Genomic DNA, 23,395 nt, shown 5'->3' with positions numbered 1-23,395 from the left:
TCAGGAAAGGCCTCCTTCTTTTTTCTTGATCTCTCACGCAGCAGCGGCACTTCCTTGAGTCGCTTGTCTTAACCGCTGGATTGACTCCTTATGCAGGCTCCATTGCCTGCAACAGTAAGATGGTAAGAGCAGTAAAGCCTGGTACACACCATGCAATTTCCCATCAGATAGATGGGTCGAATAGATCATTTCTGGCAGGTCCGATCTGATTCCCGATCGTTTTTCTGATCGATTTGCAAACAAGTGACCGGAATATCGATCAGAAAAACGATCGGAAATCCGATCGGATCTGTCAGAAATTATCTATTGACTCATCTATCTGATGGGAAATTGCATGGTGTGTAACAGGCATAAGACCAAAGAGGAAGGTGGACCATTTGGAAGACATGCAAGACTGCAAAGCTTTCAAGGGAGATTCCAACTTTCTGGAAAAAACATGCAGCACACATTATCAGCCAGGTTTCACCCCGTCATTTTTCTCCTCAGCGTTCATGTGTATGAAAAAGAAAATGTAAAAACCCCTTTAACTCAGATCCAGATCATGGAATCATCCCTAGGAGGCAGTGTGCGACTGCCAAGAGGCATGCAGGGAGACCTCCATCAGCAGAAGCTGCACACAGTCTCCCTTTCCAAACAGCTATGCGACAGAAGAAAGCGGTTTGGTTCTTTTTGTTTTTTCCGAGTCAGCCTATAGTGAACAGACTGAAGACTTAACAAAGATGGCCAGCCAAGTGCAGGACTCCTGCATAAGGAGTCAATCCAGCGGTAAAGACAAGCATCTCAAGGAAGTGTCGCTGCTGCGTGAGAGATTAAGAAAGAGGCCTTCCCTGACCGGGAATCGAACCCGGGCCACGGCGGTGAGAGCGCCGAATCCTAGCCACTAGACCACCAGGGAGAGATGAAAGAACATCCACATGAACGCTGAGGAGAAAAGTGACAGGATGAAAGCTGGCTGCTAATTTGTGCTGCGTGTTTTTTTTCCAGAAAGTTGGAATCTCCCTTGAGAGCTTTGCATGTCTTCCAAATAGTCCAACTTCCTCCTTGGTCTTATGCCTGGTACACACCATGCAATTTCCCATTCGTGAAAGCACAGAGCTCTCTGATGAAGGTCTGGCAGGAAGGAGCAGTGGGAAGAGGAAGAGGGTAATAATGGGAAAGAGTGACATGAGTGACGGCAAAGCAATTCATCACGGCATGGATCGTTCGGGTGCCGCCGCGTGCTGTTCTCTGTGGAGTTGACTTATTTTACCGTCAGAAGGCTTGGGAGCCTTCATCTCTCCCTGGTGGTCTAGTGGCTAGGATTCGGCGCTCTCACCGCCGCGGCCCGGGTTCGATTCCCGGTCAGGGAAGGCCTCCTTCTTTTTTCTTGATCTCTCACGCAGCAGCGGCACTTCCTTGAGTCGCTTGTCTTAACCGCTGGATTGACTCCTTATGCAGGCTCCATTGCCTGCAACAGTAAGATGGTAAGAGCAGTAAAGCCTGGTACACACCATGCAATTTCCCATCAGATAGATGGGTCGAATAGATCATTTCTGGCAGGTCCGATCTGATTCCCGATCGTTTTTCTGATCGATTTGCATACAAGTGACCGGAATATCGATCAGAAAAACGATCGGAAATCCGATCGGACCTGTCAGAAATTATCTATTGACTCATCTATCTGATGGGAAATTGCATGGTGTGTAACAGGCATAAGACCAAAGAGGAAGGTGGACCATTTGGAAGACATGCAAGACTGCAAAGCTTTCAAGGGAGATTCCAACTTTCTGGAAAAAACATGCAGCACACATTATCAGCCAGGTTTCACCCCGTCATTTTTCTCCTCAGCGTTCATGTGTATGAAAAAGAAAATGTAAAAACCCCTTTAACTCAGATCCAGATCATGGAATCATCCCTAGGAGGCAGTGTGCGACTGCCAAGAGGCATGCAGGGAGACCTCCATCAGCAGAAGCTGCACACAGTCTCCCTTTCCAAACAGCTATGCGACAGAAGAAAGCGGTTTGGTTCTTTTTGTTTTTTCCGAGTCAGCCTATAGTGAACAGACTGAAGACTTAACAAAGATGGCCAGCCAAGTGCAGGACTCCTGCATAAGGAGTCAATCCAGCGGTAAAGACAAGCATCTCAAGGAAGTGTCGCTGCTGCGTGAGAGATTAAGAAAGAGAACTTCCCTGACCGGGAATCGAACCCGGGCCGCAGCGGTGAGAGCGCCGAATCCTAGCCACTAGACCACCAGGGAGAGATGAAAGAACATCCACATGAACGCTGAGGAGAAAAGTGACAGGATGAAAGCTGGCTGCTAATTTGTGCTGCGTGTTTTTTTTCCAGAAAGTTGGAATCTCCCTTGAGAGCTTTGCATGTCTTCCAAATAGTCCAACTTCCTCCTTGGTCTTATGCCTGGTACACACCATGCAATTTCCCATTCGTGAAAGCACAGAGCTCTCTGATGAAGGTCTGGCAGGAAGGAGCAGTGGGAAGAGGAAGAGGGTAATAATGGGAAAGAGTGACATGAGTGACGGCAAAGCAATTCATCACGGCATGGATCGTTCGGGTGCCGCCGCGTGCTGTTCTCTGTGGAGTTGACTTATTTTACCGTCAGAAGGCTTGGGAGCCTTCATCTCTCCCTGGTGGTCTAGTGGCTAGGATTCGGCGCTCTCACCGCCGCGGCCCGGGTTCGATTCCCGGTCAGGGAAGGCCTCCTTCTTTTTTCTTGATCTCTCACGCAGCAGCGGCACTTCCTTGAGTCGCTTGTCTTAACCGCTGGATTGACTCCTTATGCAGGCTCCATTGCCTGCAACAGTAAGATGGTAAGAGCAGTAAAGCCTGGTACACACCATGCAATTTCCCATCAGATAGATGGGTCGAATAGATCATTTCTGGCAGGTCCGATCTGATTCCCGATCGTTTTTCTGATCGATTTGTATACAAGTGACCGGAATATCGATCAGAAAAATGATCGGAAATCCGATCGGACCTGTCAGAAATTATCTATTGACTCATCTATCTGATGGGAAATTGCATGGTGTGTAACAGGCATAAGACCAAAGAGGAAGGTGGACCATTTGGAAGACATGCAAGACTGCAAAGCTTTCAAGGGAGATTCCAACTTTCTGGAAAAAACATGCAGCACACATTATCAGCCAGGTTTCACCCCGTCATTTTTCTCCTCAGCGTTCATGTGTATGAAAAAGAAAATGTAAAAACCCCTTTAACTCAGATCCAGATCATGGAATCATCCCTAGGAGGCAGTGTGCGACTGCCAAGAGGCATGCAGGGAGACCTCCATCAGCAGAAGCTGCACACAGTCTCCCTTTCCAAACAGCTATGCGACAGAAGAAAGCGGTTTGGTTCTTTTTGTTTTTTCCGAGTCAGCCTATAGTGAACAGACTGAAGACTTAACAAAGATGGCCAGCCAAGTGCAGGACTCCTGCATAAGGAGTCAATCCAGCAGTAAAGACAAGCATCTCAAGGAAGTGTCGCTGCTGCGTGAGAGATCAAGAAAGAGGCCTTCCCTGACCGGGAATCGAACCTGGGCCGCGGCGGTGAGAGCGCCGAATCCTAGCCACTAGACCACCAGGGAGAGATGAAAGAACATCCACATGAACGCTGAGGAGAAAAGTGACAGGATGAAAGCTGGCTGCTAATTTGTGCTGCGTGTTTTTTTCCAGAAAGTTGGAATCTCCCTTGAGAGCTTTGCATGTCTTCCAAATAGTCCAACTTCCTCCTTGGTCTTATGCCTGGTACACACCATGCAATTTCCCATTCGTGAAAGCACAGAGCTCTCTGATGAAGGTCTGGCAGTAAGGAGCAGTGGGAAGAGGAAGAGGGTAATAATGGGAAAGAGTGACATGAGTGACGGCAAAGCAATTCATCACGGCATGGATCGTTCGGGTGCCGCCGCGTGCTGTTCTCTGTGGAGTTGACTTATTTTACCGTCAGAAGGCTTGGGAGCCTTCATCTGACCGGGAATCGAACCCAGGCCGCGGCGGTGAGAGCGCCGAATCCTAGCCACTAGACCACCAGGGAGAGATGAAAGAACATCCACATGAACGCTGAGGAGAAAAGTGACAGGATGAAAGCTGGCTGCTAATTTGTGCTGCGTGTTTTTTTCCAGAAAGTTGGAATCTCCCTTGAGAGCTTTGCATGTCTTCCAAATAGTCCAACTTCCTCCTTGGTCTTATGCCTGGTACACACCATGCAATTTCCCATTCGTGAAAGCACAGAGCTCTCTGATGAAGGTCTGGCAGGAAGGAGCAGTGGGAAGAGGAAGAGGGTAATAATGGGAAAGAGTGACATGAGTGACGGCAAAGCAATTCATCACGGCATGGATCGTTCGGGTGCCGCCGCGTGCTGTTCTCTGTGGAGTTGACTTATTTTACCGTCAGAAGGCTTGGGAGCCTTCATCTCTCCCTGGTGGTCTAGTGGCTAGGATTCGGCGCTCTCACCGCCGCGGCCCGGGTTCGATTCCCGGTCAGGGAAGGCCTCCTTCTTTTTTCTTGATCTCTCACGCAGCAGCGGCACTTCCTTGAGTCGCTTGTCTTAACCGCTGGATTGACTCCTTATGCAGGCTCCATTGCCTGCAACAGTAAGATGGTAAGAGCAGTAAAGCCTGGTACACACCATGCAATTTCCCATCAGATAGATGGGTCGAATAGATCATTTCTGGCAGGTCCGATCTGATTCCCGATCGTTTTTCTGATCGATTTGCATACAAGTGACCGGAATATCGATCAGAAAAACGATCGGAAATCCGATCGGATCTGTCAGAAATTATCTATTGACTCATCTATCTGATGGGAAATTGCATGGTGTGTAACAGGCATAAGACCAAAGAGGAAGGTGGACCATTTGGAAGACATGCAAGACTGCAAAGCTTTCAAGGGAGATTCCAACTTTCTGGAAAAAACATGCAGCACACATTATCAGCCAGGTTTCACCCCGTCATTTTTCTCCTCAGCGTTCATGTGTATGAAAAAGAAAATGTAAAAACCCCTTTAACTCAGATCCAGATCATGGAATCATCCCTAGGAGGCAGTGTGCGACTGCCAAGAGGCATGCAGGGAGGCGTACGTTAAAAAGGGGCGATGGGAAAAAAGGGCGCCGGGTTTTTAACGATAAACATGGATTACGTTTAAAAATGTATTTCGTTTAAAAGTAATGTTTTTAAACGTTATAAATCATTAAATAATGTGCATTAAATCGGCAATTGTAAAAAACGTTAATCTTTCGTTTAAATAATGAAACGTATAATAACGTTTAAAAAAAAATTACTAAGTAACCCTCCCTGTACCTACCCCTAACCCCTAGACCCCCCTGTTGATGCCTAAACCTAAGACCCCCCCTGTTGGTGCCTAAGTAACCCTCCCTGTACCTACCCCTAACCCCTAGACCCCCCTGTTAGTGCCTAACCCCTAGACCCCCCTGGTGGTGCCTAAACCTAAGACCCCCCTGTTGGTGCCTAAACCTAAGACCCCCCTGTTGGTGCCTAAACCTAAGACCCCCCTGTTGGTGCCTAAACCTAAGACCCCCCTTTTAGTGCCTAAACCTAAGACCCCCTGTTGGTGCCTAAACCTAAGACCCCCCTGTTGGTGCCTAAACCTAACGACCCCCCTGTTGGTGCCTAAACCTAAGACCCCCTGTTGGTGCCTAAACCTAAGACCCCCCTGTTGGTGCCTAAACCTAAGACCCCCCTGTTATTTTTTTCGTTTAAAAATAATGTAAAAAAAAAAAAAAAAAGAAAAACAAAGTAATGTTTTTCGTTTAAAAATAATGTTTGGAAAAAATATTGTACTGGTTTTCGTTTAAAAATAATATTTAAACATGTATAAATCATTAAATAATGTGTAATCATGAGAAACAGTAATAAAACATTAAGTCTCCGGGCGCCGCTTTTAAAACGTTAGTTTTCTCCGGCGCCCTTTTTTCCTACCGGGCGCCCATTAAACGATATTTATTATAGAAGTGAATGGCGGCGCCCGATTTGTCCACTAGCCTCAGGCGCCCGAATTTACTGTTTCCTGCAGGGAGACCTCCATCAGCAGAAGCTGCACACAGTCTCCCTTTCCAAACAGCTATGCGACAGAAGAAAGCGGTTTGGTTCTTTTTGTTTTTTCCGAGTCAGCCTATAGTGAACAGACTGAAGACTTAACAAAGATGGCCAGCCAAGTGCAGGACTCCTGCATAAGGAGTCATTCCAGCGGTAAAGACAAGCATCTCAAGGAAGTGTCGCTGCTGCGTGAGAGATCAAGAAAGAGGCCTTCCCTGACCGGGAATCAAACCCGGGCCGCAGCGGTGAGAGCACCGAATCCTAGCCACTAGACCACCAGGTAGAGATGAAAGAACATCCACATGAACGATGAGGAGAAAAGTGACAGGATGAAAGCTGGCTGCTAATTTGTGCTGCGTGTTTTTTTCCAGAAAGTTGGAATCTCCCTTGAGAGCTTTGCATGTCTTCCAAATAGTCCAACTTCCTCCTTGGTCTTATGCCTGGTACACACCATTAGAGTTGGGCCGAACCTCCGATTTTAGGTTCGCGAACCGGGTTCGCGAACTTTCGCGGAAGGTTCGGTTCGCGTTAAAGTTCGCGAACCGCAATAGACTTCAATGGGGATGCGAACTTTGAAAAAAAAAAAAATTATGCTGGCCACAAAAGTGATGGAAAAGATGTTTCAAGGGGTCTAACACCTGGAGGGGGGCATGGCGGAGTGGGATAGATGCCAAAAGTCCCCGGGAAAAATCTGGATTTGACGCAAAGCAGCGTTTTAAGGGCAGAAATCACATTGAATGCTAAATGACAGGCCTAAAGTGCTTTAAAACATCTTGCATGTGTATACATCAATCAGGTAGTGTAATTAAGGTACTGCTTCACACTGACACACCAAACTGTTCACTGAACAGAACAGGTATGCAGTGGCGGGTTCACTGAACAGGTATGCAGTGGCAGGATCAATGAACAGGTATGCAGTGGCAGGATCACTGAACAGGTACGCAGTGGCAGGATCACTGAACAGGTATGCAGTGGCAGGATCAATGAACAGGTATGCACTGGCAGGATCACTGAACAGGTATGCAGTGGCAGGATCAATGAACAGGTATGCAGTGGCAGGATCAATGAACAGGTATGCACTGGCAGGATCACTGAACAGGTATGCAGTGGCAGGATCAATGAACAGGTATGCAGTGGCAGGATCACTGAACAGGTATGCAGTGGCAGGATCACAGTACAGGTATGCAGTGGGCTGAGGGCTCACTGAACAGAACAGGTATGCAGCCAGGAAGAAGTTAAGCCTAACTAATCGTTCCCTATGAGAGACTGCAGCAGCTCGCCCTACTCTCACTAATGCAGGCACACGAGTGGCCATAACGGCCGCCGCTGCCTGCCTTATATAAGGGGGGGTGGGGCTCCAGGGGCTAGTGTAGCCTAATTGGCTACACTGGGCCTGCTGACTGTGATGTAGAGGGTCAAAGTTGACCCTCAGGTGCATTATGGGGCGAACCGATTTTTTGCGAACTTTTGCCGCAAAACGTTCGCGTGCGACACCCGCACGCGAACCACCTAAGTTCGCGCGAACCACGTTCGCCGGCGAACCGTTCGGCCCAACTCTACACACCATGCAATTTCCCATTCGTGAAAGCACAGAGCTCTCTGATGAAGGTCTGGCAGGAAGGAGCAGTGGGAAGAGGAAGAGGGTAATAATGGGAAAGAGTGACATGAGTGACGGCAAAGCAATTCATCACGGCATGGATCGTTCGGGTGCCGCCGCGTGCTGTTCTCTGTGGAGTTGACTTATTTTACCGTCAGAAGGCTTGGGAGCCTTCATCTCTCCCTGGTGGTCTAGTGGCTAGGATTCGGCGCTCTCACCGCCGCGGCCCGGGTTCGATTCCCGGTCAGGAAAGGCCTCCTTCTTTTTTCTTGATCTCTCACGCAGCAGCGGCACTTCCTTGAGTCGCTTGTCTTAACCGCTGGATTGACTCCTTATGCAGGCTCCATTGCCTGCAACAGTAAGATGGTAAGAGCAGTAAAGCCTGGTACACACCATGCAATTTCCCATCAGATAGATGGGTCGAATAGATCATTTCTGGCAGGTCCGATCTGATTCCCAATCGTTTTTCTGATCGATTTGCATACAAGTGACCGGAATATCGATCAGAAAAACGATCGGAAATCCGATCGGATCTGTCAGAAATTATCTATTGACTCATCTATCTGATGGGAAATTGCATGGTGTGTAACAGGCATAAGACCAAAGAGGAAGGTGGACCATTTGGAAGACATGCAAGACTGCAAAGCTTTCAAGGGAGATTCCAACTTTCTGGAAAAAACATGCAGCACACATTATCAGCCAGGTTTCACCCCGTCGATTTTCTCCTCAGCGTTCATGTGTATGAAAAAGAAAATGTAAAAACCCCTTTAACTCAGATCCAGATCATGGAATCATCCCTAGGAGGCAGTGTGCGACTGCCAAGAGGCATGCAGGGAGACCTCCATCGGCAGAAGCTGCACACAGTCTCCCTTTCCAAACAGCTATGCGACAGAAGAAAGCGGTTTGGTTCTTTTTGTTTTTTCCGAGTCAGCCTATAGTGAACAGACTGAAGACTTAACAAAGATGGCCAGCCAAGTGCAGGACTCCTGCATAAGGAGTCAATCCAGCGGTAAAGACAAGCATCTCAAGGAAGTGTCGCTGCTGCGTGAGAGATTAAGAAAGAGGCCTTCCCTGACCGGGAATCGAACCCGGGCCACGGCGGTGAGAGCGCCGAATCCTAGCCACTAGACCACCAGGGAGAGATGAAAGAACATCCACATGAACGCTGAGGAGAAAAGTGACAGGATGAAAGCTGGCTGCTAATTTGTTCTGCGTGTTTTTTTCCAGAAAGTTGGAATCTCCCTTGAGAGCTTTGCATGTCTTCCAAATAGTCCAACTTCCTCCTTGGTCTTATGCCTGGTACACACCATGCAATTTCCCATTCGTGAAAGCACAGAGCTCTCTGATGAAGGTCTGGCAGGAAGGAGCAGTGGGAAGAGGAAGAGGGTAATAATGGGAAAGAGTGACATGAGTGACGGCAAAGCAATTCATCACGGCATGGATCGTTCGGGTGCCGCCGCGTGCTGTTCTCTGTGGAGTTGACTTATTTTACCGTCAGAAGGCTTGGGAGCCTTCATCTGACCGGGAATCGAACCCAGGCCGCGGCGGTGAGAGCGCCGAATCCTAGCCACTAGACCACCAGGGAGAGATGAAAGAACATCCACATGAATGCTGAGGAGAAAAGTGACAGGATGAAAGCTGGCTGCTAATTTGTGCTGCGTGTTTTTTTCCAGAAAGTTGGAATCTCCCTTGAGAGCTTTGCATGTCTTCCAAATAGTCCAACTTCCTCCTTGGTCTTATGCCTGGTACACACCATGCAATTTCCCATTCGTGAAAGCACAGAGCTCTCTGATGAAGGTCTGGCAGGAAGGAGCAGTGGGAAGAGGATAATAATGGGAAAGAGTGACATGAGTGACGGCAAAGCAATTCATCACGGCATGGATCGTTCGGGTGCCGCCGCGTGCTGTTCTCTGTGGAGTTGACTTATTTTACCGTCAGAAGGCTTGGGAGCCTTCATCTGACCGGGAATCGAACCCAGGCCACGGCGGTGAGAGCGCCGAATCCTAGCCACTAGACCACCAGGGAGAGATGAAAGAACATCCACATGAACGCTGAGGAGAAAAGTGACAGGATGAAAGCTGGCTGCTAATTTGTGCTGCGTGTTTTTTTCCAGAAAGTTGGAATCTCCCTTGAGAGCTTTGCATGTCTTCCAAATAGTCCAACTTCCTCCTTGGTCTTATGCCTGGTACACACCATGCAATTTCCCATTCGTGAAAGCACAGAGCTCTCTGATGAAGGTCTGGCAGGAAGGAGCAGTGGGAAGAGGAAGAGGGTAATAATGGGAAAGAGTGACATGAGTGACGGCAAAGCAATTCATCACGGCATGGATCGTTCGGGTGCCGCCGCGTGCTGTTCTCTGTGGAGTTGACTTATTTTACCGTCAGAAGGCTTGGGAGCCTTCATCTCTCCCTGGTGGTCTAGTGGCTAGGATTCGGCGCTCTCACCGCCGCGGCCCGGGTTCGATTCCCGGTCAGGGAAGGCCTCCTTCTTTTTTCTTGATCTCTCACGCAGCAGCGGCACTTCCTTGAGTCGCTTGTCTTAACCGCTGGATTGACTCCTTATGCAGGCTCCATTGCCTGCAACAGTAAGATGGTAAGAGCAGTAAAGCCTGGTACACACCATGCAATTTCCCATCAGATAGATGGGTCGAATAGATCATTTCTGGCAGGTCCGATCTGATTCCCGATCGTTTTTCTGATCGATTTGCATACAAGTGACCGGAATATCGATCAGAAAAACGATCGGAAATCCGATCGGATCTGTCAGAAATTATCTATTGACTCATCTATCTGATGGGAAATTGCATGGTGTGTAACAGGCATAAGACCAAAGAGGAAGGTGGACCATTTGGAAGACATGCAAGACTGCAAAGCTTTCAAGGGAGATTCCAACTTTCTGGAAAAAACATGCAGCACACATTATCAGCCAGGTTTCACCCCGTCATTTTTCTCCTCAGCGTTCATGTGTATGAAAAAGAAAATGTAAAAACCCCTTTAACTCAGATCCAGATCATGGAATCATCCCTAGGAGGCAGTGTGCGACTGCCAAGAGGCATGCAGGGAGACCTCCATCAGCAGAAGCTGCACACAGTCTCCCTTTCCAAACAGCTATGCGACAGAAGAAAGCGGTTTGGTTCTTTTTGTTTTTTCCGAGTCAGCCTATAGTGAACAGACTGAAGACTTAACAAAGATGGCCAGCCAAGTGCAGGACTCCTGCATAAGGAGTCATTCCAGCGGTAAAGACAAGCATCTCAAGGAAGTGTCGCTGCTGCGTGAGAGATTAAGAAAGAGGCCTTCCCTGACCGGGAATCGAACCCGGGCCACAGCGGTGAGAGCACCGAATCCTAGCCACTAGACCACCAGAGAGACATGAAAAAACATCCACATGAACGCTGAGGAGAAAAGTGACAGGATGAAAGCTGGCTGCTAATTTGTGCTGCGTGTTTTTTTCCAGAAAGTTGGAATCTCCCTTGAGAGCTTTGCATGTCTTCCAAATAGTCCAACTTCCTCCTTGGTCTTATGCCTGGTACACACCATGCAATTTCCCATTCGTGAAAGCACAGAGCTCTCTGATGAAGGTCTGGCAGGAAGGAGCAGTGGGAAGAGGAAGAGGGTAATAATGGGAAAGAGTGACATGAGTGACGGCAAAGCAATTCATCACGGCATGGATCGTTCGGGTGCCGCCGCGTGCTGTTCTCTGTGGAGTTGACTTATTTTACCGTCAGAAGGCTTGGGAGCCTTCATCTCTCCCTGGTGGTCTAGTGGCTAGGATTCGGCGCTCTCACCGCCGCGGCCCAGGTTTGATTCCCGGTCAGGAAAGGCCTCCTTCTTTTTTCTTGATCTCTCACGCAGCAGCGGCACTTCCTTGAGTCGCTTGTCTTAACCGCTGGATTGACTCCTTATGCAGGCTCCATTGCCTGCAACAGTAAGATGGTAAGAGCAGTAAAGCCTGGTACACACCATGCAATTTCCCATCAGATAGATGGGTCGAATAGATCATTTCTGGCAGGTCCGATCTGATTCCCGATCGTTTTTCTGATCGATTTGCAAACAAGTGACTGGAATATCGATCAGAAAAACGATCGGAAATCCGATCAGATCTGTCAGAAATTATCTATTGACTCATCTATCTGATTGGAAATTGCATGGTGTGTAACAGGCATAAGACCAAAGAGGAAGGTGGACCATTTGGAAGACATGCAAGACTGCTAAGCTTTCAAGGGAGATTCCAACTTTCTGGAAAAAACATGCAGCACACATTATCAGCCAGGTTTCACCCCGTCATTTTTCTCCTCAGCGTTCATGTGTATGAAAAAGAAAATGTAAAAACCCCTTTAACTCAGATCCAGATCATGGAATCATCCCTAGGAGGCAGTGTGCGACTGCCAAGAGGCATGCAGGGAGACCTCCATCAGCAGAAGCTGCACACAGTCTCCCTTTCCAAACAGCTATGCGACAGAAGAAAGCGGTTTGGTTCTTTTTGTTTTTTCCGAGTCAGCCTATAGTGAACAGACTGAAGACTTAACAAAGATGGCCAGCCAAGTGCAGGACTCCTGCATAAGGAGTCAATCCAGCGGTAAAGACAAGCATCTCAAGGAAGTGTCGCTGCTGCGTGAGAGATTAAGAAAGAGGCCTTCCCTGACCGGGAATCGAACCCGGGCCGCGGCGGTGAGAGCGCCGAATCCTAGCCACTAGACCACCAGGGAGAGATGAAAGAACATCCACATGAACGCTGAGGAGAAAAGTGACAGGATGAAAGCTGGCTGCTAATTTGTGCTGCGTGTTTTTTTCCAGAAAGTTGGAATCTCCCTTGAGAGCTTTGCATGTCTTCCAAATAGTCCAACTTCCTCCTTGGTCTTATGCCTGGTACACACCATGCAATTTCCCATTCGTGAAAGCACAGAGCTCTCTGATGAAGGTCTGGCAGGAAGGAGCAGTGGGAAGAGGAAGAGGGTAATAATGGGAAAGAGTGACATGAGTGACGGCAAAGCAATTCATCACGGCATGGATCGTTCGGGTGCCGCCGCGTGCTGTTCTCTGTGGAGTTGACTTATTTTACCGTCAGAAGGCTTGGGAGCCTTCATCTCTCCCTGGTGGTCTAGTGGCTAGGATTCGGCGCTCTCACCGCCACGGCCCGGGTTCGATTCCCGGTCAGGGAAGGCCTCCTTCTTTTTTCTTGATCTCTCACGCAGCAGCGGCACTTCCTTGAGTCGCTTGTCTTAACCGCTGGATTGACTCCTTATGCAGGCTCCATTGCCTGCAACAGTAAGATGGTAAGAGCAGTAAAGCCTGGTACACACCATGCAATTTCCCATCAGATAGATGGGTCGAATAGATCATTTCTGGCAGGTCCGATCTGATTCCCGATCGTTTTTCTGATCGATTTGCATACAAGTGACCGGAATATCGATCAGAAAAACGATCGGAAATCCGATCGGATCTGTCAGAAATTATCTATTGACTCATCTATCTGATGGGAAATTGCATGGTGTGTAACAGGCATAAGACCAAAGAGGAAGGTGGACCATTTGGAAGACATGCAAGACTGCAAAGCTTTCAAGGGAGATTCCATCTTTCTGGAAAAAACATGCAGCACACATTATCAGCAGGCATGGGCTTCCGGAATTCCGCGGAATCTAAAATTCCGAATTCCGTCGGAATTTGGGTTTCCGGATCGTTCTGCGGAATCCGGAATTTACAATCCGGAATGCGGAATTCCGCGGAAATCCGACCAAACGGAACCGGAATGAATTGACCAATGAGGAGATGCGGAATGAGTTGACCAATCATGATCAGAGGAAATTTAGCGCGGTAAAAAAAAGCGTAATTCCGTGTATGTAATGCGGAAATCCGTATAAATATACGGAAATTTGATTTAAACGGAAAAGTACTGTCCAATAACTGTCCTCATAAATTTACACCAATCACAGGCCCTAGCAACCACATCCTAGCAACCTATCAGAGTCTATCCCACCCCTCTAGTATATAAGACAGGCTTATGCTGATGTCATGTGTGGGTTTTAGTTAGAGGAGAATTGTGAAAGAGAGAGCTCAGAGCTGCATTATTATATTGTGTGCTGTTGAGACATTTTTTTTCACTGTGATTGCTATTATTGCTATATATATTAGATAGATACTAGTAGTAGTGAGAGATAGATTAGATTGTAGTGTGATTGTAGACAGTGTGAGAGCAGTTTGAAGTTAGATCAGGCCTGTATTAGTAGTGTGAGTGAGAGACAGATTTAGTGTGATAGATATAGTATTGAGTGACAAGTGACTGAGAGTATTTTGAAATTAGTAAGTCAGTGAGAGTGGTTAGATAAAGCTAGATAGTGTAGTGTATTTTATTTCTTTTTCATAGTGTCAGTTTTTCATTTATACTTTTTTTCTTCATTTATTTCATTGATTTTCTTCATTGATTGCCTGTAAGTCCCCTCCCTTCTTCTTTAATTTCATTACTGTCCCCGACCCCAAAAAAAAAATTTAAAAAATGAGGCACATCAAGAGTGTTGGTGGACGAGGTGGCTCCTCCTCATCAGGACGCCAGCAGCAGGCAGGGCCCAGCAATGTAGCAGAAACAGATCAGGTTGAGGTTCTTCCTGGGCGCAGCAGGGGAACTCCCCGGATCACTTCTATGTTCCCAACCACTGGGCGCCGCATCATTGGCAAGCAGGATGCGGCCTCATTGGTTGACTGGATCGGTGCGGAGCCCTCCACCCAATCTGAAGAGCTGATGTGCAGTGGCAGCAGTGCAAATAGCAGGGAAGACTCTGTGGCAGCTGGTCATGTTGCAGAGTCTGGCTTCTCCCCCAATCTTTTTGAAGGTAATGCTGACGAGGGTAATATTGGACAATTGTGGGGAGAAGCCCTGCATGAGACTATGGGACCCAATTCACAAAGTTTGGTGGAGGATGTGGTGAATGAAGTGGGTCCAGTTTTTTCTCCATCCACTCCACCAAGAAATGCCCCAGTCACTCGTCGTCGGGAATTGTCAAGTCCCCATTTGGAGGACGATTTGTCTTGTGTGGGTGATGATGAGGTGGCCGACAAAAATTGGACGCCAACTAATTCACCGAACAGCAGCAGTGAAAGTGAACCTGTTAGGCGTCCATCGGTCAGGAGGGTGCATCAGGTGGAGTCTAGGGGGGGCATGGACTCCGCTGGTGGTGTGATAGGCAACAGCAGCAGCATGCTTAATCAGCAGGGCCAAACACAGCAGCAGCAGCAGCTTGTCCAGCAGCCTGCAGCACCATCTGTGAGCACCCAGTCCCATGCTGGTCAGCGACCGGTCAACACCAAGAGAAAGGGCCGGACCTCCCAAGCATGGGACTATTTCACTGATCACTCACAGGATCCTTCCCGTGCAGTGTGTAACCTGTGCAGTGTGACGGTGAGCAGAGGGAAAGCAGCATCTGGGTTTGGGACATCAGGTTTGCGTTCCCACCTTAAAACAAGTCATATTGTGCAGTGGGACTTAATAAAAAAAAATACCAGCCAAGGTAAAGGCAGCAGTGCACAGAGTGCGGCAGGAGGAGATGCAGCAGTTCCTCTCAGCCGTTCCTCTGTGCGTCCTGTGCAACCTGCGCAGTCCCACTGCATGGCTGTTCCCTCTGCACGCCAGGCTGGTGGCGGCAACCAGACCTTGACGGTGTGCTCATCACCAGCTGTATCCTCCCCACAAAATGTTGCCGCCCAGCGCCAGGCCTCTCTCACTGAGATGGTTGCACGGAAGAGGCCTCTCCCCCCTAATGATCCCATAGCGCTACGCAACAATGGGCTCGTGGCAAAGCTGTTGGCCCAACAGCTCTTGCCCTATCAGTTTGTGGAAAGTGCCCCCTTCCGCCAACTGATGAGCTGTTTGGCTCCACAATGGCGGGTCCCCAGCCGCCATTACTTTTCCCGAGTTGCTATCCCTGCCCTACACCTGGATGTAGCTGGGCGTGTATCCCTTTCGTTGGACTACGCGGTTTGTGGAAGGGTGCACCTCACTACCGATGCCTGGACCAGCAGGCATGGGCAGGGACGCTATTTGACTGTGACAGCTCACTGGGTCACCCTTCATGGCGCTGGGGAGGGTATGAGCTGTGGGGCTCTGGTGGTGCCGCCCCGGGGGGTCAAGGGGAGGCCCGTCTCCCTCCCTTCTGCCACTTCTTCTGTAGCAGGTCAGGCCGCTGCTGAGCCTCCCAGCAAGCGGCCACGCTGTTACGCTAATCTACAGCACAAGCGCTGTCAAGCTGTGCTGAGGATGGAGCCAGTGCAACACAGGAGTCTGACGGGAGATGTGATCCTGTCTGTCCTACAGGAGCAGATCCAGCATTGGCTGACCCCCCGAGATCTGTTGACAGGTAATGTGGTGTCAGACAATGGCACCAACATTCTGGCCGCCATTCGTACTGGTGGCTACACACACCTGCCTTGCCTCGCACATGTCCTCAACCTCATCGTGCAACGGTTTCTGCGAACCTATGAGGGTTTGAGTGACGTCGTGCTTTTGGCACGTAAAGTGTGTGGCCACATTAGACGCTCCGCAACCGCCACCGCGTCCTTGGCCAAACTGCAGCGCATCCACAGCTTGCCGCAGCACAAGCTGATGGTTGACTGCCAGACGCGGTGGAACTCCACACTGTACATGTTGAGAAGGTTGTTGGAGCAAAAAATGGCGGTCATCCATTACCTGTCTTCAGCCTCCTCCTCCCATTCGTCAAGACCACCTCCGGAGAATCTGACTGGGGACCAGTGGCGGCAGATCAGGGAGGTCTGCAATGTTTTGGCGCCTTTTGATGAGGCTACTAAGGTGGTCAGCATGGAGCACTGCAACATTTCAGAAGTGCTCCCCCTTGTGATAATGCTGGACAGGACACTGGGTCACCTGATAGAATTGGCGGAGGAAGTCCATGCTGGGGCAAGTGGTGGAGAGCCCCAGGATGCTCAGGCCCAGGAGGAGGAGGAGGAGGAGGAGGTGGTGGTGACAGAGTCAGGGCCTGAACATGCGGGAGAGCTAATCGTCCGGGGGTGGGACGACCTTAATGAGCAGCAGGAGCATGAAGCAGAAAATGCCCTTTCTGACAGCCAGGAAGAGGTGGAAAGCGGTCATCTCTCCCACATGGCTGCTCACATGCTCCTCTGCCTCAGGAAGGACCCCCGGATAATCCGACTGAAAGCGAGGGATGATCTGTGGGTGGCCACCATATTGGACCCACGCTGCAAGGGGAAAGTGGGGGAGTTAATGGGATGTACCCAACAATTTAGCTCCCGAATGTCAGCGATCCGGCAGGATTTAATCAGGCGAGTGGAGCAGGCCTTTCCACCACCACCTGAACCTCCGCTTTCCCATACTACTCAGCGACAGCCAGCTAGTCACAGCCAGCAGAGGTGTGGTGGCGGTAATACGAGCACCAACCCCACCCGACCTGTTAATCTGCTGGCTGTGATGAGGGGATTTTATACGCCCCAATCACCCAATACTCCCACCAGCAGCAGCACTATCGGCAGCAGTAGTCATCACCACCAACGGCTGGTTCGCATGGTGAATGACTACTTGGGGTCATCCAGTGCAACAGACAATATGGATACAGATGACCCCATGGAGTATTGGGTGAAGAAGCTGGACACCTGGCCTGAGCTTGCTCAGTACGCACTGCAGGTTCTGTCATGCCCCGCCTCCAGTGTGCTTTCTGAGCGGGTATTCAGTGCCGCAGGTGGGGTGGTCACCGACTACCGGACCCGTCTGTCCGCAGAAAATGTGGACAGACTCACATTTATTAAAATGAATGAGTCCTGGATCAATGACCAGTTCAAAGGCCCTGTCACTGATTCCAGAGAGTGAGTAAAAGGGTCTGGTCATAATCCCTCGCACGCTCTCCCGCAAAATTATATATTAATTGGATACAATCTCCCAAAAAATTTTTAATGTAAAGCGGATCCGAGATGAAAAACTAAATATAATAAGTCACTTGTCTATATACTCTATCTTGTCTAAAGTTTAGATGGTTTACACAGCAAATCTAGCTGTAAACAGCTTCAACGGTATATTTTTCATCAATATTATTTTTTCCTGTGATACAATGTGAGCAGAAATGTTTTCTGCTTGTCACTATTACACAATTACACACATAGGCAGGCACGCTTATCTGTGTCTAGGCATGCAAATCTGCATATCTGAATTTTGTGAGAAAACTGCACTCCTATTTCCTCCATTACAAAGGCAATTGATCTGTATCTGCACTTCATCTCTCAGATTGTGAAACTATGCCTCTGAAAGCTATAGATATTAACACCTTTTTCACCTGCCCAGACTGAAATTCCACAATCCCTTGCAAGCGCCAAGGTTCTATTAAGAAGGTGTGTGTGTGCCTTGTTTAGTTTATAGGAAATTAGGGTATTTAAACAAAACAAGTATATTTGCCTTAAAGGGAACCAGAGACGAAGCACCCTTGTGTATTTTACCATATATATCAGTAAGAACATGAGAGAAAACACTTACCATGCTCTCTGTTTCATCATCACTGCTAAAAGTGTCTGTTATCTGCTGTGATAAGAATCCCGGACTGAGCATTCACTCTCTCTTTGCAGGGAATAATTATAGCTCAGTCATTATAGCAGAGCCACAAGGGGGCAGGCTTGGGCTTGAAAAGACACCAGAGAAGACAGACTCGGCTATAATCTTTCCGTAGCAAAGCTAGACTGAGCTCAGTCGGGGATTCTTATCAGAGGTGATAACAGTCAGATTAAACAGAGAACAATGAAACAAAGAGCAGATTAGGTGTTTACTGTCATGTTCCCACTGATTTATAAGGTAAAATACATGAGGGTACTTCATCTCTGGTTCTCTTTAAGGAATGCCCTTTAAACTATATGTAACAAACACAATTATGCAATGAGAAAAAGTTCATCTCGGATCCACTTTTATCCAAAAAACATCTATTGCAGCATTTATTTTTAAAAAATTCATAACTCTATGCGGTGTCCAGGTAGAAAAATAGTGATGTCCCACCTGTGGCAAGGGCACAACTGGTGTAACAAATTAAAAGTAAAAAGAAAAAAAAAGAAAAAAAAAAGGCTTGGGTGCTACAATACATACTCGGCTGTCCAAAAAAATTACTCCTGCTGAACCCAATTATTTTGTTATAAAAATAAGTGCCGTGGTACCACAGTGAGGGTTCACGGCCTGCTGATACTACTCCAACACTGTCTGCTGACTGCTGCTGCATTTAAAAAAAAAAAAAAAAACTCTGTGTGTTGTCCGGGTTGAAAAATAGTGATGTCCGAGCTGTGGCGAGGGTCGAACTGCGGCTTCGCAACCGCTGCCTGGCTGGAACTAATGTATTTTATTTAAAAATAATTTCTGCTGCCTCTAACCAAAACAAAATTACTTCTGCGGCCGCCAACTCAGCTACCTGACGTTATACTTTTCTGCCCAGGTCTCTAGTGTTTGAGGGCCTGTACTGCTGCCATTACCTGCTGTGTCAAACCTCATGATACCTACAACTGCTGCTGTGACAACTTCAACTTCTGGACATTATAGCCTTCAATCCTGGTCTCTCTTGGGTCCGAGGACCTGTACCGCTGCTGACATTATTACCTGCTGCTGTGTCAAACCTTATGATACCTACTTCTGCTGCTGGGACAACTTCAACTGCTGGACATTATATCCTTCAATCCTGGTCTCTCTTGGGTCCGAGGACCTGTACCGCTGCTGACATTATTACCTGCTGCTGTGTCAAACCTTATGATACCTACTTCTGCTGCTGGGACAACTTCAACTGCTGGACATTATATCCTTCAATCCTGGTCTCTCTTGGGTCCGAGGACCTGTACCGCTGCTGACATTATTACCTGCTGCTGTGTCAAACCTTATGATACCTACTTCTGCTGCTGGGACAACTTCAACTGCTGGACATTATATCCTTCAATCCTGGTCTCTCTTGGGTCCGAGGACCTGTACCGCTGCTGACATTATTACCTGCTGCTGTGTCAAACCTTATGATACCTACTTCTGCTGCTGGGACAACTTCAACTGCTGGACATTATATCCTTCAATCCTGGTCTCTCTTGGGTCCGAGGACCTGTACCGCTGCTGACATTATTACCTGCTGCTGTGTCAAACCTTATGATACCTACTTCTGCTGCTGGGACAACTTCAACTGCTGGACATTATATCCTTCAATCCTGGTCTCTCTTGGGTCCGAGGACCTGTACCGCTGCTGACATTATTACCTGCTGCTGTGTCAAACCTTATGATACCTACTTCTGCTGCTGGGACAACTTCAACTGCTGGACATTATATCCTTCAATCCAGGTCTCTCTAGGGTCCGAGGACCTGTACCGCTGCTGACATTATTACCTGCTGCTGTGTCAAACCTTATGATACCTACTTCTGCTGCTGGGACAACTTCAACTGCTGGACATTATATCCTTCAATCCTGGTCTCTCTTGGGTCCGAGGACCTGTACCGCTGCTGACATTATTACCTGCTGCTGTGTCAAACCTTATGATACCTACTTCTGCTGCTGGGACAACTTCAACTGCTGGACATTATATCCTTCAATCCTGGTCTCTCTTGGGTCCGAGGACCTGTACCGCTGCTGACATTATTACCTGCTGCTGTGTCAAACCTTATGATACCTACTTCTGCTGCTGGGACAACTTCAACTGCTGGACATTATATCCTTCAATCCTGGTCTCTCTTGGGTCCGAGGACCTGTACCGCTGCTGACATTATTACCTGCTGCTGTGTCAAACCTTATGATACCTACTTCTGCTGCTGGGACAACTTCAACTGCTGGACATTATATCCTTCAATCCTGGTCTCTCTTGGGTCCGAGGACCTGTACCGCTGCTGACATTATTACCTGCTGCTGTGTCAAACCTTATGATACCTACTTCTGCTGCTGGGACAACTTCAACTGCTGGACATTATATCCTTCAATCCTGGTCTCTCTTGGGTCCGAGGACCTGTACCGCTGCTGACATTATTACCTGCTGCTGTGTCAAACCTTATGATACCTACTTCTGCTGCTGGGACAACTTCAACTGCTGGACATTATATCCTTCAATCCTGGTCTCTCTTGGGTCCGAGGACCTGTACCGCTGCTGACATTATTACCTGCTGCTGTGTCAAACCTTATGATACCTACTTCTGCTGCTGGGACAACTTCAACTGCTGGACATTATATCCTTCAATCTAGGTCTCTCTAGGGTCCGAGGACCTGTACCGCTGCTGACATTATTACCTGCTGCTGTGTCAAACCTTATGATACCTACTTCTGCTGCTGGGACAACTTCAACTGCTGGACATTATATCCTTCAATCCTGGTCTCTCTTGGGTCCGAGGACCTGTACCGCTGCTGACATTATTACCTGCTGCTGTGTCAAACCTTATGATACCTACTTCTGCTGCTGGGACAACTTCAACTGCTGGACATTATATCCTTCAATCCTGGTCTCTCTTGGGTCCGAGGACCTGTACCGCTGCTGACATTATTACCTGCTGCTGTGTCAAACCTTATGATACCTACTTCTGCTGCTGGGACAACTTCAACTGCTGGACATTATATCCTTCAATCCTGGTCTCTCTTGGGTCCGAGGACCTGTACCGCTGCTGACATTATTACCTGCTGCTGTGTCAAACCTTATGATACCTACTTCTGCTGCTGGGACAACTTCAACTGCTGGACATTATATCCTTCAATCTAGGTCTCTCTAGGGTCCGAGGACCTGTACCGCTGCTGACATTATTACCTGCTGCTGTGTCAAACCTTATGATACCTACTTCTGCTGCTGGGACAACTTCAACTGCTGGACATTATATCCTTCAATCCTGGTCTCTCTTGGGTCCGAGGACCTGTACCGCTGCTGACATTATTACCTGCTGCTGTGTCAAACCTTATGATACCTACTTCTGCTGCTGGGACAACTTCAACTGCTGGACATTATATCCTTCAATCCTGGTCTCTCTTGGGTCCGAGGACCTGTACCGCTGCTGACATTATTACCTGCTGCTGTGTCAAACCTTATGATACCTACTTCTGCTGCTGGGACAACTTCAACTGCTGGACATTATATCCTTCAATCCTGGTCTCTCTTGGGTCCGAGGACCTGTACCGCTGCTGACATTATTACCTGCTGCTGTGTCAAACCTTATGATACCTACTTCTGCTGCTGGGACAACTTCAACTGCTGGACATTATATCCTTCAATCCTGGTCTCTCTTGGGTCCGAGGACCTGTACCGCTGCTGACATTATTACCTGCTGCTGTGTCAAACCTTATGATACCTACTTCTGCTGCTGGGACAACTTCAACTGCTGGACATTATATCCTTCAATCCTGGTCTCTCTTGGGTCCGAGGACCTGTACCGCTGCTGACATTATTACCTGCTGCTGTGTCAAACCTTATGATACCTACTTCTGCTGCTGGGACAACTTCAACTGCTGGACATTATATCCTTCAATCCTGGTCTCTCTTGGGTCCGAGGACCTGTACCGCTGCTGACATTATTACCTGCTGCTGTGTCAAACCTTGCGATACCTATCGCTGCTGCTGTGACAACTTCAACTGCTGGACTTTATAACCTTCAATCCAGGTCTCTCTTGGGTCCGAGGACCTGTACCGCTGCTGACATTATTACCTGCTGCTGTGTCAAACCTTGCGATACCTATCGCTGCTGCTGTGACAACTTCAACTGCTGGACTTTATAACCTTCAATCCAGGTCTCTCTAGGGGCCGAGGACCTGTACCGCTGCTGACATTATTACCTGCTGCTGTGTCAAACCTTGCGATACCTACTTCTGCTGCTGGGACAACTTCAACTGCTGGACATTATATCCTTCAATCCAGGTCTCTCTAGGGACAGAGGACCTGTACCGCTGCTGACATTATTACCTGCTGCTGTGTCAAACCTTGCGATACCTACTTCTGCTGCTGGGACAACTTCAACTGCTGGACATTATATCCTTCAATCCAGGTCTCTCTAGGGACAGAGGACCTGTACCGCTGCTGACATTATTACCTGCTGCTGTGTCAAACCTTGCGATACCTATCGCTGCTGCTGTGACAACTTCAACTGCTGGACTTTATAACCTTCAATCCAGGTCTCTCTTGGGTCCGAGGACCTGTACCGCTGCTGACATTATTACCTGCTGCTGTGTCAAACCTTGCGATACCTATCGCTGCTGCTGTGACAACTTCAACTGCTGGACTTTATAACCTTCAATCCAGGTCTCTCTAGGGGCCGAGGACCTGTACCGCTGCTGACATTATTACCTGCTGCTGTGTCAAACCTTGCGATACCTACTTCTGCTGCTGGGACAACTTCAACTGCTGGACATTATATCCTTCAATCCAGGTCTCTCTAGGGACAGAGGACCTGTACCGCTGCTGACATTATTACCTGCTGCTGTGTCAAACCTTGTGATACCTACCGCTGCTGCTGTGACAACTTCAACTTCTGGACTTCTGGAAGGGCATGTCTACCCTGCAGCCGTTACCTGCTGCCTCAAAACCAATATTGACTTACGCTACTGCCAAGCCATCTTATGGAAGTTATACCCTGTGCCTCGAACAACGAGTGATGTCAGAGATTTATTAAAGTGGATCCGAGATGAACTTTTACTCATTGCATAATTGTTTTCATTACATATAGTTTATAGGGCATTCCTTAAGGAAAATACTTGTGTTTTTTAATACCCTAATTTCCTATAAACTAAGCAAGCCATGCCCACAGCTTCTCGAAAACGCCTTGGTGTTTGCAAGGGA

The 23,395-nt window shown here is 48.3% G+C and overlaps 12 non-coding genes across 12 annotated transcripts; 6 read left to right on the top strand and 6 right to left on the bottom strand.

Annotated features, from left to right (window-relative positions):
- Positions 1 to 823: 823 nt before the first annotated feature.
- On the bottom strand, positions 824 to 895 carry TRNAE-CUC (transfer RNA glutamic acid (anticodon CUC)). The gene has a single exon. It is a non-coding gene; the product is annotated as a tRNA-Glu (tRNA).
- Positions 896 to 1,277: 382 nt separating this feature from the next.
- Positions 1,278 to 1,349, top strand: TRNAE-CUC (transfer RNA glutamic acid (anticodon CUC)). Its single transcript has one exon. It is a non-coding gene; the product is annotated as a tRNA-Glu (tRNA).
- Positions 1,350 to 2,164: 815 nt separating this feature from the next.
- TRNAE-CUC (transfer RNA glutamic acid (anticodon CUC)) lies at positions 2,165 to 2,236 on the bottom strand. The gene has a single exon. It is a non-coding gene; the product is annotated as a tRNA-Glu (tRNA).
- A 382-nt stretch (positions 2,237 to 2,618) lies between these two features.
- On the top strand, positions 2,619 to 2,690 carry TRNAE-CUC (transfer RNA glutamic acid (anticodon CUC)). Its single transcript has one exon. It is a non-coding gene; the product is annotated as a tRNA-Glu (tRNA).
- An 815-nt stretch (positions 2,691 to 3,505) lies between these two features.
- On the bottom strand, positions 3,506 to 3,577 carry TRNAE-CUC (transfer RNA glutamic acid (anticodon CUC)). Its single transcript has one exon. It is a non-coding gene; the product is annotated as a tRNA-Glu (tRNA).
- Positions 3,578 to 4,404: 827 nt separating this feature from the next.
- TRNAE-CUC (transfer RNA glutamic acid (anticodon CUC)) lies at positions 4,405 to 4,476 on the top strand. The gene has a single exon. It is a non-coding gene; the product is annotated as a tRNA-Glu (tRNA).
- Positions 4,477 to 7,820: 3,344 nt separating this feature from the next.
- On the top strand, positions 7,821 to 7,892 carry TRNAE-CUC (transfer RNA glutamic acid (anticodon CUC)). The gene has a single exon. It is a non-coding gene; the product is annotated as a tRNA-Glu (tRNA).
- An 815-nt stretch (positions 7,893 to 8,707) lies between these two features.
- Positions 8,708 to 8,779, bottom strand: TRNAE-CUC (transfer RNA glutamic acid (anticodon CUC)). Its single transcript has one exon. It is a non-coding gene; the product is annotated as a tRNA-Glu (tRNA).
- A 1,267-nt stretch (positions 8,780 to 10,046) lies between these two features.
- On the top strand, positions 10,047 to 10,118 carry TRNAE-CUC (transfer RNA glutamic acid (anticodon CUC)). Its single transcript has one exon. It is a non-coding gene; the product is annotated as a tRNA-Glu (tRNA).
- Positions 10,119 to 10,933: 815 nt separating this feature from the next.
- Positions 10,934 to 11,005, bottom strand: TRNAE-CUC (transfer RNA glutamic acid (anticodon CUC)). The gene has a single exon. It is a non-coding gene; the product is annotated as a tRNA-Glu (tRNA).
- Positions 11,006 to 12,273: 1,268 nt separating this feature from the next.
- Positions 12,274 to 12,345, bottom strand: TRNAE-CUC (transfer RNA glutamic acid (anticodon CUC)). The gene has a single exon. It is a non-coding gene; the product is annotated as a tRNA-Glu (tRNA).
- Positions 12,346 to 12,726: 381 nt separating this feature from the next.
- TRNAE-CUC (transfer RNA glutamic acid (anticodon CUC)) lies at positions 12,727 to 12,798 on the top strand. Its single transcript has one exon. It is a non-coding gene; the product is annotated as a tRNA-Glu (tRNA).
- The last annotated feature ends 10,597 nt before the right edge of the window (positions 12,799 to 23,395 follow it).

The sequence above is a fragment of the Hyperolius riggenbachi genome, chromosome 8, assembly GCF_040937935.1.
Source record: "Hyperolius riggenbachi isolate aHypRig1 chromosome 8, aHypRig1.pri, whole genome shotgun sequence".
Taxonomy (NCBI): domain Eukaryota; kingdom Metazoa; phylum Chordata; class Amphibia; order Anura; family Hyperoliidae; genus Hyperolius; species Hyperolius riggenbachi.
Note: the sequence above shows the minus strand (reverse complement) of the source record. Positions and strands in the feature narration are given on the sequence as shown.